This window comes from Hypanus sabinus, chromosome 18 (assembly GCF_030144855.1).
Source record: "Hypanus sabinus isolate sHypSab1 chromosome 18, sHypSab1.hap1, whole genome shotgun sequence".
NCBI classification, from domain to species: Eukaryota; Metazoa; Chordata; class Chondrichthyes; order Myliobatiformes; family Dasyatidae; genus Hypanus; species Hypanus sabinus.
In genome coordinates, this window is record NC_082723.1 from 58554385 (window position 1) to 58568285 (window position 13901).

Below are 13901 nucleotides of genomic sequence, written 5' to 3' on the forward strand. Positions count from 1 at the left end.
GCGACTTTTGACCCTGCTTGCAGAACAATGGTCTGTTGAAATATGTGCCAGCCTGTTAAATTCTGTTTTAGAAGTTGGAAGTAAGCAACTCCAAGGTCACAGAGCTGTTGTTCAAGATACCAATGGAGAGGGAAAAGATTGTTTTGGGTTTGAGAGACCACCTGACTGCGTTACTATAGAGACGAATCGAAGTAAGGGTCAGAAAAACAGAATCGATGGATTGTTTGGAAACTTTTAGAATGTAAACATGGTCTTTGTAACCTTTAGTGATGGTGCTGAGTTTGGTAGATTTAGGTGGTAGGATGGCACCTATCCAGGGTGAAGGTTATTCAGCCGTACAGTTAACAAGCAAGCTGGTGGCTGCCGACCCTCACACAGATACTGACGCAGTTAGCAAAGACAGGGATTTAATTTATGGGAATTTGTCAGAGACTTTTCTACCTTTTATGTTGCATCAGGATTTGGGAAGTAAGGCTGAGAGGAGGAAGGAGGATGAGAAAGGTTTGTTCTTGGTTAGGGATGGATTAATAGCAAAACAATGTCGAGATCCTGAAATTGCTGCGTTAAAGGAGACAGTTCTCACAGAAGAGAAGGTTCAGAGAGTCAGTAGGATATTAGCTTAAGGATGGGGTGTTACTGTGGAAGGGGAGATCACCTACTGTGCCTACAAGTGAGGATTGGGCGATTGAACATCAAGTGCTGGTCCGGAAAGTTTACAGGGCTGAAATTTTAAACGTGGCTCATAGTATGTCTTTAGGTGGACACTTTGAAGTGCAAAAGACAGTAAATAGAATTATGAAGGAATTTTCCTGGCCTAATTTAAGGAAGGATGTTGTGAACTTATGCAGGACTTGCCATACCTGTCAGGGTGCAGGAAAACTTAATCAGATGATCCCAGCAGCACCATTTAGGCCAATACCTGTTTTTGGTGAACCATTTTCCAGAATCATAGTGGATAGTGTGGGCCCATTGCCAAAGACTGCAGCTGGCTACAAGTATCTGAAAACTATCATGTGTGTTGTGTCTAGGTTCCATGCAGTGGTGCCCCTCTGGAACATCAAGGCCAAGACTGTGTAAAAGCACTTATCAAATTTTCCATACTGGTAGGTCTACCTAAAGAAATCCAATCTGACCAGGGTAGTAACTTTACTTCGAAAACATTCCACGGGATAGTTGAGAGCTAAGCACATTGTGTCACCTTTGACCCTACTCAGAGAGCAATGGTCAGATCAGAATGCAAGTATGAGTGTACTTAGTTATGTTTTGGAATTCAGAGACAGACTTCACAAGATGTGTGACCTTGTGAACTTACAGCACTCAGATAAACATAAAACAGGGCTATAACAGAAGAGCGAAGGAGCAGAGATATTGTGCTGGAGAAAGGGTTTCAAAGCTGTTCTCCCTCCTTACCAACTCCCTTCCAGCGGGATTCAGTGGACCATACGAAATTATTAAGAAAATTGATTCTTTAAATTATGTTATTAGTGCTCCTGACTGGAGAGTGGCTGCACAGCTCGCCCCATAGATATGATCAAGGGTTGTCATGACCCCGAACTTGCACCTGTGATACCGTTATGACAAAGGAGGCGATTGTAATGTCTGGTGCTGAGATACCAGAACTCACTGTAGTCTCCACAAGACTTAGAAGTTCTGATGTTTTGACAAATCTTGGTGGGAAGATTCAATATTTGCAGTCAAGACAGCAAGAACAACTGAGGACCTTACTTAACAAACATAAAAATGTATTCCTTGACATTTCAAGGCCATGTCAGGCTACAGTGCATGAGGTAATTGTAAATGAAGTTGATCCTATTAAACAACATTCCTATAGAATGAATTTGGAGGAAAGCAAGCTGGTGGGAAAAGAAATTACATATATGCTAACAGCCGGCATGATTAGGGCAACCACTTCAGACTGGGCGTCACCATGTGTGATTGTCCCTACATCGGATGGGGGTATGAGATTCTGTACTGACTACAGGAAAATCAATGCCATCACAAAGACAGGTGCTTATCCTATCCGAAGAGTAGATGATTGTATTGTTAAAGTGGGAAAGGCCAAGTACCTCACAAAGATTGACTCACTGAAAGGATATTGGTGTGTTCCTTTAACTGAAAGGGCTAGAGAAATCTCAGCGTTTGTCACACCTTCAGTGCTGTAGGAATATAATGTTTTACCTTTCGGAATGAAAAATGCTCCCGGGACATTTCAAAGGATGATTGACTCGGTAGTTAGAGGTTTAGAAAACACAGGGGGTTTATATTGATGATTTAGTGGTCTGGAGTGACACGTGGGAAGAGCACATTGTGGCTGTGAAATAACTGTTCAAACGGCTGTCAGAGGCCAATCTAACAGTGAACCTCACTATAAGTGAGTTTGGCCACGCTACTGTCACGTATCTGGGGTATGTAGAGGGTCGGGGGCAACTGGCTCCAGTACAAGCCAAGGTATAGGCTATTGCTGAGGTTCCCGTTCCGACTAACAAGAAAACTTGAGAAGGTTTTTAGGAATGGTAGGGTATTGCCACAAGTGCTGTAAAGATTTTGCAGATATCGCTCTCCCCCTTACAAAGCTCCTGGGGAAGAGTGAGAGATTTGTATGGACCGACCTTTGCCAGGAGGTGTTTAAACGACTAAAAACTATACTGTGTCGTCATCCCGTACTCACAGCACCTGACTTTTCAAAACCATTCTGCATAACAACAGATGCTAGCGATGAGGCTGCTGGAACAGTATTACTGCAAAAGGGTGCGGATGACATTGAACACCCAGTGGCTCATTTCTCCAAGAAATTTAACATACACTTGAAAAATTATTCCACTGTGGAGAAAGAGGTACTCTCACTTATTCTGGCGTTACAACATTTTGAAGTTTATATTTGTCCTGCCCAGAAGCCACTGATAGTTTACACAGATCATAATCCATGAGTATTTCTGACTAATATGAAAAATAACAGAAGGTTGTTGAATTGGAGACTGATATTGTGAGAATATGACCTAGAGATTAGACATGTCAAAGGTACTGACAACATTACAGCCGATGTTAAGTTTGAAACTCTATCCGTTCTACTCTGTTATCTGATGATTACCTATGTATCGTTTTAAACTAATACCCAATTAACCTGAAAATTTTGCTTACCAGCTTGTTTACCTTCCCCCCCCCGCCCCCGCCCCCGCCCCCCAAGGTCACTTGCCTGCTTGTAGAGTTCCTGCAGCAAGTGAAAGGCGGAGCAGGTTGATCGACAGCTGGTGTCCAACATGGAGAGAAAAAAGCCAGTACCGCCATAACACACTGAGACACACCACAAGGCACACAGTGCAGACACTGATTGAGCTTTGTTGCACCCACACGAAGGTGGGTTTTTTGAAGGATCGATTCGGGGAAATCGATCAGTGGCTCAGTGTGAAAAGCTGCGAGTGGTGGGGAATTATTTGTGTGTTCACTCTTGCCTGGGTGATAATTCCACCACTGAAGAATGGTCGTACGTGATATGGTCATAGTCAGTGACTACAACAGGATTTCAGAAGACAACGGGAAGATCGACAGCGACAGCTCACCTCTTTCTCCCTCTCAAACTTTACTCAACTAACGACCTCAAACTGGGCTGAACTCTCCTCATCACATCATAAGACTGTACCCATTTACCCTTGTCACAAGGGGACAGGAGGCTGGACCCAAGTTCAGGACGAAGGCACTGAAGTACTAGGGGTAGGACAGGAATAACTAAAGGTTAGAACCAGATGGGGAGACCAGGGCATGCAAAAGAGACGGGGCATGCTAGGTAATCCTGGGGTTCAGAGAGAGTTCGTGGCTAGGCTGGATCCCGGAGTCCGTGGCTAGGCAGGAGAGCCCCCTGGGCGGCCGCATAACTCCTGGGCAGGGCCGCCTCCCAGGCAGGAATACGGAGGCCCAGGCAAGACATAGAACACTTGGGCAGGTACAGGCACAACCCATCAGAGGTGAGGGGTAGGAAGGGGATAGAGTCCCCCCGCCAGGGAATGGCAGTCCAGCCTGCTACCCAACAGAGGCAAGGGATCAGGAGGGAACTTTCAGTGACTCCGAGACTGACTCACAGAATTTGGGATGAAGCCGTGGGCCCTCCAAGCCGGGAGAAACCGGACCAAACAGAGCCAATCAGACAAAACAGGCTCAGAGCAAGACAACCCCCCAACTAGGCTCGGTCCCAGAGTCCCTTACATCCGCCTGCAGGCTGCTAGGGAACAGGTGCACCTCATTAAACCAAAATAATCCTATTTGGTTTAAGGCTGACAGGAGGGACGGCTGCAAGACCCAGAGTCCGGAATCCACGGACTGGATCAAGACCCGGAATGCGGGCTCTGGATCGGACCATAAAACCCCTAGGTTTGATAGAGCCTAGTTTTGTTTCTATTTCCACACATATATTCATCTATATCACTGCTAACTCGGTCAACATATTTGCATTAATATTACTGTATTGCTTAGTTACTAATAAACACTGTTAGTTTATAGCAATACCAGACTCCAGAGTGTTTTCCCTTTCTGCTGGTTCTTTAACTCAGTCACGGGGTGCGTGACAGAACATTAAACTGCCATTCATTCTTTGGGGCGCTCCTCTGTTTTCATGGATGTTTGCGACGAAAAAGAATTTCAGGATGTATATTGTATACATTTCTCTGACATTAAATGCACCTTTCAAACCTGTGAAAATTTCTACCTCAACCCAGATTACCCCTGGCCATCATGGAATCTGAATATCTCTAAGTCAGTTCCATGGAAAAGAAACACAGACCAAATAAAAACACATGCAATACAAAAACATGCTTGTATTATTATTCCCCGAAGTAAGTACAAAACTTAAAATTCCCGTCATGAGCAGCTTTCACACATTTTTCAAAGGACCAAGGAAGAGAGAAAAATTAGAGCTGGACTTGCTGCCCTTGTATTAACACATTGATGCAACATCTTAAAGGCACAGTCTCTTAAAAACAGCATCTCTCTCCCTCTCGCACACCCACTCATTTTCTCTCCCTCAATGAACTCAGTTGTGGCCACACTTTGTATGCAAACCGTTCACTTATTAAACCATTTCAGAAATTCTCTAACCCGAGGGTGAAACCGTTATCGCAATATTCAGTTCCAATCGACAACATTGAGGATATGTGTTACTCTATTACTCTGAGGGTCTAAAACAAAGAAATGTTGGAAGTTATACTTCATGCACAAATAAACAACTTTCAACAAGTCTACAGCATGAAATACCCACATTAACCAACATTCCAGCAGATTCTGACCCTTCAGTAAATAAACTCCGACTTTTGGCAGGATTTAAATTATATGAACTGTTTGCTGATCAGTTCTGAGCATCATGACATACATTACCACAGTTGTTGTACTGCCCCCGACAACAGCTTCCCTGATTCGGTGATGGCGCACTCCAGGGCTGCGTTATTTCCCTTCGGCAATCTCTCTGCTGGCTTCTCCCTGACCTGCGACATCCGTGTATTTTCTCGAAGGGAAGTACTTTAGCTGTCTCCAGAGTATTCAAGAATTAAAAATCTCGTTTCTGCAGATCACTCTACCATTCTCTAATTATCTTCCCAAGTACCTCAGCTTCAGTATGTGCACAGCCATTGGGATCAAGCAGTTCCAGCATCTGTCTAGATTTGCCGCTACTGTGGGACACTAATACTCTTATTCGTCTTTTTGTGAGCTACGCCTCTAAATGATCGCGACCGAATGTTGATCTGTGCATCCTCGGAACACCATCCACAAACGGGTGGCAAATGCCGGGAGTATTCTCCTTTCCTCCGGTAACATTTATGTAACTCATCTATTGGGTCCCCGTTGTTATCACCCATAACAGTCAGGGCCACCAATAACATTCTTTAATTGTTCCCCTAGCATGTCGCTGCGCTTCTGACAAAGCGGAGGACATGCTCCGATGTAACCGCATTATATCCAATCCCATATCCTCGTTTATCACCTAGACTGTATATTCCTCTCTGGTAATTAATTTCCTGGAACAAATCTCTAGAATCATCCCCGACCATATATGTCCTGATATCCTTAACAACATCCCTCTGCTGCTGTACCCCGTACGAGGCAGTGTATGTTACAAGCACGTATTACTCCTCTCCGTGTAGCAAGTTCGCTCTGCAGGGCCCGCATCGGCTTTAAAAATTATATGTGATTTCCATTGTTACTTTTACTTTATCATGAGCTGATTTCTCTTTTTGGACCAGGGAAAGACGCACCCTTGGATGGTTTATTAATTTCTTTTCTCATATTACGTCAGAAAATGTTCATACATCCCCGACGCTAGATCGACCTGTCCAAGTGTCGCCAGCACTAAAACCATTTGAGCACATCACTTCCACGCGTCTCAGACGCTAGGCCAACCTAAAGTGTTCACCTCTTTTCTTACTCAAAGTTTCTGTCGTCACGCCGAATGCGTCGGAATCATGACGTGAGAATCTGATCCACACCGGATTGATTGCAGGGTGCAGGGCGAAAGCGAGACAAAACCGAAGTGGAATAGAAACGTACGTTTCCTTTCGTGTCCTGTACAGCCGAGGAGTTTCCCCGTAGGCAGTTCAGTCCTCGGAATTTTCCGTGTCGCTCTCGCAGCTACACAAGTGAACTTCGGCGGAACCTCCAAATTTTGTCGAGTACCGACTTCCAATTTAAAGGAACAAGCTACAACAAATTCAGAGTAGATCACATTATGAACAGATTTGTTATTTTACTTGCAAGGGAAGGTATATTTCCAGACAACCATAGTTTGGAAAAAATAACTTCGATCTTATGTTTCAACCAAAACACTTCTATAGTTTTTTTTACAAGAGAACAGTAATGACTTTGCTTCATTTCAAAACATGACAATTCTCCGTTTTCTTTATCCTTAGCTCGTTTGCACTCTTTTAAAAATCTCTATCCCGTCCACTTCTGACGTCAAAATACCCCCCCCCCCCCACCCCCTACCCCCTCCGGCCATAGAACATATCGCCTGTCATAACAAAACGGCTTCCTCCCATAAAACACACAAACTTGTAAGTTTTCCCATGCAAACCAACAAAGCACCTTGGGACCTCATAGACTTAATTTTGTCGCAAGTTACAAATTCATAAGGTTTTCAGGATTACAGATATACTGTACTTCCTTAATTCACCTGTCTGTCTTTAGCAGAGGAATGTTTGTTTCCCAGCTGTGACCTTCCTTCCACCATGACTCTGTGATGCCTACAAAGTCCTTCTTGCCAATTTCTAACTGCACTAAACGCTCGTCAACTGTATTTTGTACAGTGTGTGCATTCGAATCTAACACCACACTGCTTCTGAAATTTTCTCCATTTTGCCTGATTTTTAAAAATCCCTTTTTATGCTTTCTATCTTATCCTCTATTCTGCATACTCCAGACACCTCTCCTGTAAATTTATCCATAATTTTCCAATATCCATAATGCTACTGAAATCATTCTCCCGCCCCTCGAACCGCTGCTGTCTTTCTGGTGATAATGATCCCACAGTGTTGTTGGGGAGGGTTCTGGAATCTACACTCAGTGGTGATAAAGCTGTGGTGTCCTGTTGCCCTTATCTCGCTACGGGAATGTAGGGACAGGGTTGGACGGGGCTCTCGGAGTAGACTGGGCGAGCAATTGCAATGAATTTGTAGCTGATACACACTGCAGCCGCTGTGCACGGGTTGTAGGCGGGATGAATGTTGCGGACGGTGAATGCGACTGCTTTATCCTGATGGTGTCGAGCTTCTTGAGTGTTGCTGCTGCTGCACACAATCATAGAAAAGCATAGCACAGGGAAAGGCCTTTTGGCCCATCTAATCTGTGCTGAACCATTTAAACTACCTACTCCCACGGCAGAGGGAATTATTCCATCCCTCGGGACATTTATCAGGAGCGCTGCATACACGGGCCTTTAATGGCATTAGCAATCCCACCCATCCATCCAGCATCCTCTTTGACTTTCTGCCATCAGGCAGGAGACGACGATGCATAAAAACAAGAACGGTTCGAATGAGAAACAATTTCTTCGCCCAGGTCATCGGGCTTTTGAAATCCCGGCAGCATTGTATTCCAAGTGTCACTGGGTCATCTGTTCTGTACCTTGTTAATGTACTTTAGTTTATTTTTTTAAGTGTGATTTATGAGTAGATTTTATCCTTACCTTCGTAAGTTATCGTTGATTATGTGTGTTTTGTGAATTATCTGTAGAAACCCTTAATATTCTCCTTGATCTTATCAGCGAAGGCTACTGCATGTCTTATAGCCCTCCTGATCTCTTTCTTAAATGCGGTCTTGCATTTCTCGTACTCCATAAACACCTCATTCGTTCCTACCTTTGTTTCTTTTTTCTTAACCAGAGCCTCAATATCTCTGGAAAAGCAAGACTCCCTACACCTGTTAACTGTACTCTTTGTTCTGACAGGCATACACAAGCTTTGTACTCTCAAAGTTTCAGTTTAGAAGGCCTCTCAATTATCAGGTGCAACTTTGACAGAAAACAGCCCATCCCAATCTACACTTTGCAGATCCTTTATGCTGCCATGAAAATTTACCTTTCTCCGATTTAGAATCTCAATTCTATAGTTTTACATATTTACCTTGAAACTAATGGCATTATGATCACTAACTGCAAAGTGTTCTCCTACACGAAAGTCTGTCACCTGCCCTGTCTCTTTCCTAACAGCAGATCAAGTATCGCTCACACTCTCATTGGAACTTCTCGGTAGTAATTAAGGAAACTTTCCTGAGCACATTTGATAAGCTCTATCCCATTTAGCACTCTTACAGTTTGGAACTCCCAGTCAACAGTGGAAAGTTAAGTCGCTTACTCCGACACCTTATCTTTTCAAACAGTCTGTGATCTCTGTATAAATTCGTTCTTCTGAAACCTTCGGACTGTTGGGCTGTCTGTAATATAGGCACATTACCACCAGTTTTGGTGGTATCAGAAAAGATCTGGCAATAGCGGATTGGGACAAGCTGTTTTCCAGACTGGTGAACATCATGCTCCTGACTTGTGGCTTATAGATGGTGGTGAGGATCAAGAATGTTAGGGTGTGAGTCTCTCCCTGTAGGATATTCAGCCTCTGACCTGCTCCCAAGACTCAGTATTGATGTTGTTGTTCCATTTGATTTCTGTTCAGTGGAAAGCCTCCATGAGTTGATTGTTGGGTACTGATCATGGTTCATGATCAAATGGAAATGGTCATCGTTGACACTTCAGTTGCACGGTTATTAGTTATCACCCATGGGATAACTTTACCCAACTTCACTCACCCCATCACTGATCTGTTCCCACAACCTATAGACTCACTTTCTAGGACTCTTAATCTCATGTTCTCAGTATACATTGATTATTTATTTATTATTAAATTTTCTTTTTGTATTTGTACTGTTTGTTGTTTATTTTTCGCATGTTGGTTGACGTTCGTCCCGTTGAGAGCAGTCTTTCATCGATTCTATTGAGTTTCCTGTATTTGCTGTGCTGGGCCTCAAGAAACTGGATCACAGGGTTGGATATGGTGACATATAATAGTAATAGCCATCTGCTAGTCTCTCGCGAGGCCATGAATTTGCACCCTGGAAGGTTTCCTGGGCACAGGCCTGAGCAGGGTTGTATGGGAGACCGGCAGTAGCCCAAGCTGAAGCCTTCCCGTCTCCACGCCACTGATGTTGTCCAAGGGAAGGGCACTAGGACCCAAGCAGCTTGGCACCGGTGTCGTCGCAGAGCAATGTGTTTTTCAGTGCCTTGCTCAAGGACACAACGCATTGACCCAGCTGAGGCTCGAACCAGTGACCTTCAGATCACTAGACGCCTTATCCTCTAGGCTACACGCCAACTTATGGTGACATATATGCTCTTTGATAAGAATCACTTTGAACTTTGATCCTAACTGAGAACATGACGAGTTAACCGGAAGCTGGTGGATTGCTGCTGATGTCGGAGAAAGGTTGGAGCCGGGTTTGTTGCGATCAGCTCCTTGGGTCTCTTGGTCATGCTGCCGGGCATCGCCTTCGGAGTATGGACAACCTCAGGACCATCGGCCTGCTCTCCTTGGCCACGATGGTCGGCTGTCACATGGCAGGGACCTCCGAGATAAGTAGGGGTTGACGGGCATTCTCCCTTCCATACCCACTCACACCCCCTCAACCTGCTGCCACGGCATCTAGCGCATGCAGATCGTACTCCCTCTCCAAACCATCTCTTTCCGAAAGAATGTGGCTCGTCTCGTTACACCTTATATATATTTACTCAATCTGGTTTCAATTATTTACGTATCGTCGGTAACCCATCCCATCCCTCGGAGTACTGTGCCATCCGCTGGAACTTTCGTATGTAATACTGACTGACCCCTGTTGCCAAAGATCCTCGCGTCCGTATACGTTTCAAAGATCTGTTGCAAAAATGATTCAGAATTCAACAAAACTTTAGTGACAGGGCACAATTTACTGATTTTATTGCACCTCTGCAAATATGCGCTGGGGATAAGACAATAACTCGACAATGGATCGCAGACTGTTTCCGGTGGGTAACGCTTGGGTTAGGTAGTTAGTAAGGAGTTAAAGACTTTGATTTCACGTGGAACCAAAGCAACTTACATGTCGTGTGACCAGTGAGTTATGTAAACGAGTTCACGCAATTGTGATGACAAAGAATATGGAAGCTAATTAAGTCTGATTAATTTTATGCAGGAATGTGGTCGTTTTAAGGTTATTTATTCATGTTTCAAATGCAGAGTCAGGATTAATATCAACGGCATGTGCAATGAAATGTTTTAGCTTTGCTGCAGCAGTGTAATGCAATGCATAATAATAGAGAAAATAAACTGCGAATTACCGTATGCTTATATATATATTAAATGATTAAATCAAATAAAATGTGCAAAAAAAAACAGAAATAAAAATGCGTTGACGTTCTGTCACCAGGTGCGGATATGGTGTGAGAGACTCTGACGCGGGTCGATAGTTCTGACTTTAATGCGAACAAAATTAAAGGGAAAAGAAAACAATAAACGCCAGGCCAAACAGGGCCGTCACCTAAAACTCTCACATGGAAAATGAAGACTGCACTGCGGCTGAAAAGAACAACTAAACATTAAATGAATATCGCTAGTCTTCAGAATCAGTAGACGCGACAGTCCAATTTCTCGGGCAAGGCGCAATGCAGGCAGCGATACGTTACTGTGTTCACGTCTCGACAAATACTACGACGCAATGAATGGAATTAAATACTATCGCAATGAAATAAGAATTAGCTGACACGTGCATATTCAGGATTGCAATTGCCAGATCTGAATCCGTGGTTGTGACAGGCCTGTTCATGGCTTCAATGTCCATCTCTAATCCGATGGCAGAGAATAAAAAGCTGTTCATGAATCGTTGAGCGTGTGCCTTCAGGTTTCTGTACCTCCTTTACACTAGATCTGGTTTAATGTTATGTACACATGATAATCTATTAACATGTACATAGTGTTAGTATTTCTCCCGGAGCAAGTTCTATTGATGGTTATCCATTGAGATATGCTTCAGAATTAAGTTTTATTCCCTGGGTCAGGTAGTCAGCTCGTATTCAATGTATTGCAATTAACCGATCAATGACTCCATTATCAGTAATTCTCACAGGAATCCCAGAGAACTATCTTCAATAAAATGAATAAAGACAAAATCTTTGAGATTGCTAGCAGAATTGCAATTTATATCTTAAGTACCTTCAGACAGGCAAATATAAGTTCTTCAGGTTTATACCAGAGTAGAACATTAGAGTACTGCGTATGTTTATCAAAATGGTTTCTTTGTTCGTTAAAAGTAAAACTGCTTCTTTGTTATGCTAACTGGTGAGAGAGTGTCGTCTTGCAGAGCATTCTCGAAGCTTCTCACAGCCTTCTAAGGTTTAGAGTTGCTGATAACGGGGGTTGTATTAATTTGTTAACCAATGGGGTAGGATGTTATTTTTTCCTTTTGGGTCTGGGCGCTGGGATTTCGCGGACCTTTTGGAGAATCGGGAAGAAGACGGCGAAGAAGATGGACGTGTGCCGCACTGCTCGGTCGACCACTTCGGGTGGTCCCAGGTGCGAGGTCATGGAGGTCGGAGGAGAGTGAAGAGGGTCGTACGGTTCGATGGTCGAGCTCCAACGATGTGCACTAAATTGACTGAACACTGATAAGTTTTGGCGCCTTTTTCTTTAGTTTCTTTTCCTTCATATATACTGCGTCGTTAGTAATCACTTAGTTCGAGTAAAATCCTTAAAGTATATTCTGTAACTGTATCTGGTGTGAGCTTGATATTGTGTGTGCGATGCTGCGTTAACTTGTTTTCCACAGTGCCTGCGTATACGGGAGGCGGGATAGGCAAGTGGCTGGAAATTTCCCTCTGGACATATACCAGCCTGTCGCGTAAGCGTTATATTTGATTAAATTTTACATGTGGTGAAGCATATTCTAGCACTTTTAAGTTGGGGCAATGTTTCCCTTTTCCGTGTAACTGCAGGTGGTTCGATGAGGACACCTACCTGCACGTTGACTGGAATAATTTCTTTTCTGAAGGCTACATATTTCAAATAATGCCATAATTTGGTATTTTTACTGCATAGCAATATCTTTTTAAACACGGGCTTGAGCTTAAACCGCTGTACATGCTGTGCAAATGATATACCAGTCAAGTGTGATGTTGGAACCAAATTCCATCCCTTTACTGTCACGCTGTCTTTTTCAACTCTGGTACTAGCCTCTTCCGCCATTTCCTGCCCATTATCTTTAATCCTCCAAACCCATTCTTCCCTCTTCTTTTAGTCCCCACAATCCTGCCCTGTGAAGTTTACTATCACTGACTAAAGAAAAAATAGGATCAATTTTAAGGATGCTGTCCACTTTTTATCCAGCTGTTTTCCTTCTGTTTCCATAACCTTTGCTCTTCAAACAGTTACCCCATCATATTCTTTTCATTATTTATTCCACTACCCTGTAATGATCCTTTATTATTTTTGCTTTGAATATCCAAACCATAATCAGTCATGCTGTCTCTCTCCTTATATTTAGACTTACATTTGCATTTAATGTATTAACTTAAATGCAGTTTGCATCAGTTTTCACTCTGGAGGCTACTATCAGTATGACCGATGTTCGAGAGTTTGAGGTGACAGAAACACATGAAGGTGCCATTACTAGGGCAAAGGTGCTTGGGGAACTGTAAGATCTGAAGTTAAGTAAGTCACCTGGACCAGGTGTTTTCTGAAATAGATAGCTGAAGATATCGTGGAGTACATAGTGGAAGACTAAGAGTCTTTGAAGAATCAGCAGATGCTGGCATGGTTCTGGAGGACAGGAAGATTGCAAATTACCCTCCACCCTTCAAGGAGGGGATAGGGAGCAGAAGGGAAATTATGGGCCAGTTTGTCTGATTTTGGTCGTTGGAAGATGTTGGTCAATTGTAAAGGATCTGGTTTTGGGGTATTTGGAAGCACATCTAAAAATAAGCGGTAGTCAATATGGGTTCCCTGAGGGAAAATCATGCATGGCAAATCTATTGAAATTCTGAAAAGAAATAGTAAGCAGGATAGACAAAGGACAATCGGTGGATCTTGAGTACTTGCATGTTCTGAAAGCCTTTGACAAGGTCCACACATGAGGCTGCTCAAACATAAGAGGCCGTGTTATTGCAGGAAAGATCCCAGCATGGATAGATCAATGGCTCATTGGCAGAAAGCAAAGGTGGCAATGAAGGGAGCCTTTTCTGATTGGCTGAATGTGGCCTCTGGTGTTCTGCAGTGGTCCATATTGGGCCCGCTTCTTATTAATCGTTCGTCATGATTTGGACGATGGATTTGATGGCTTTGTGGCCAGGTTTGCAGATGATACAAAGACAGGTAGAGGGGTAGGTCATGCTGATGAGACAGAGAGGCTAT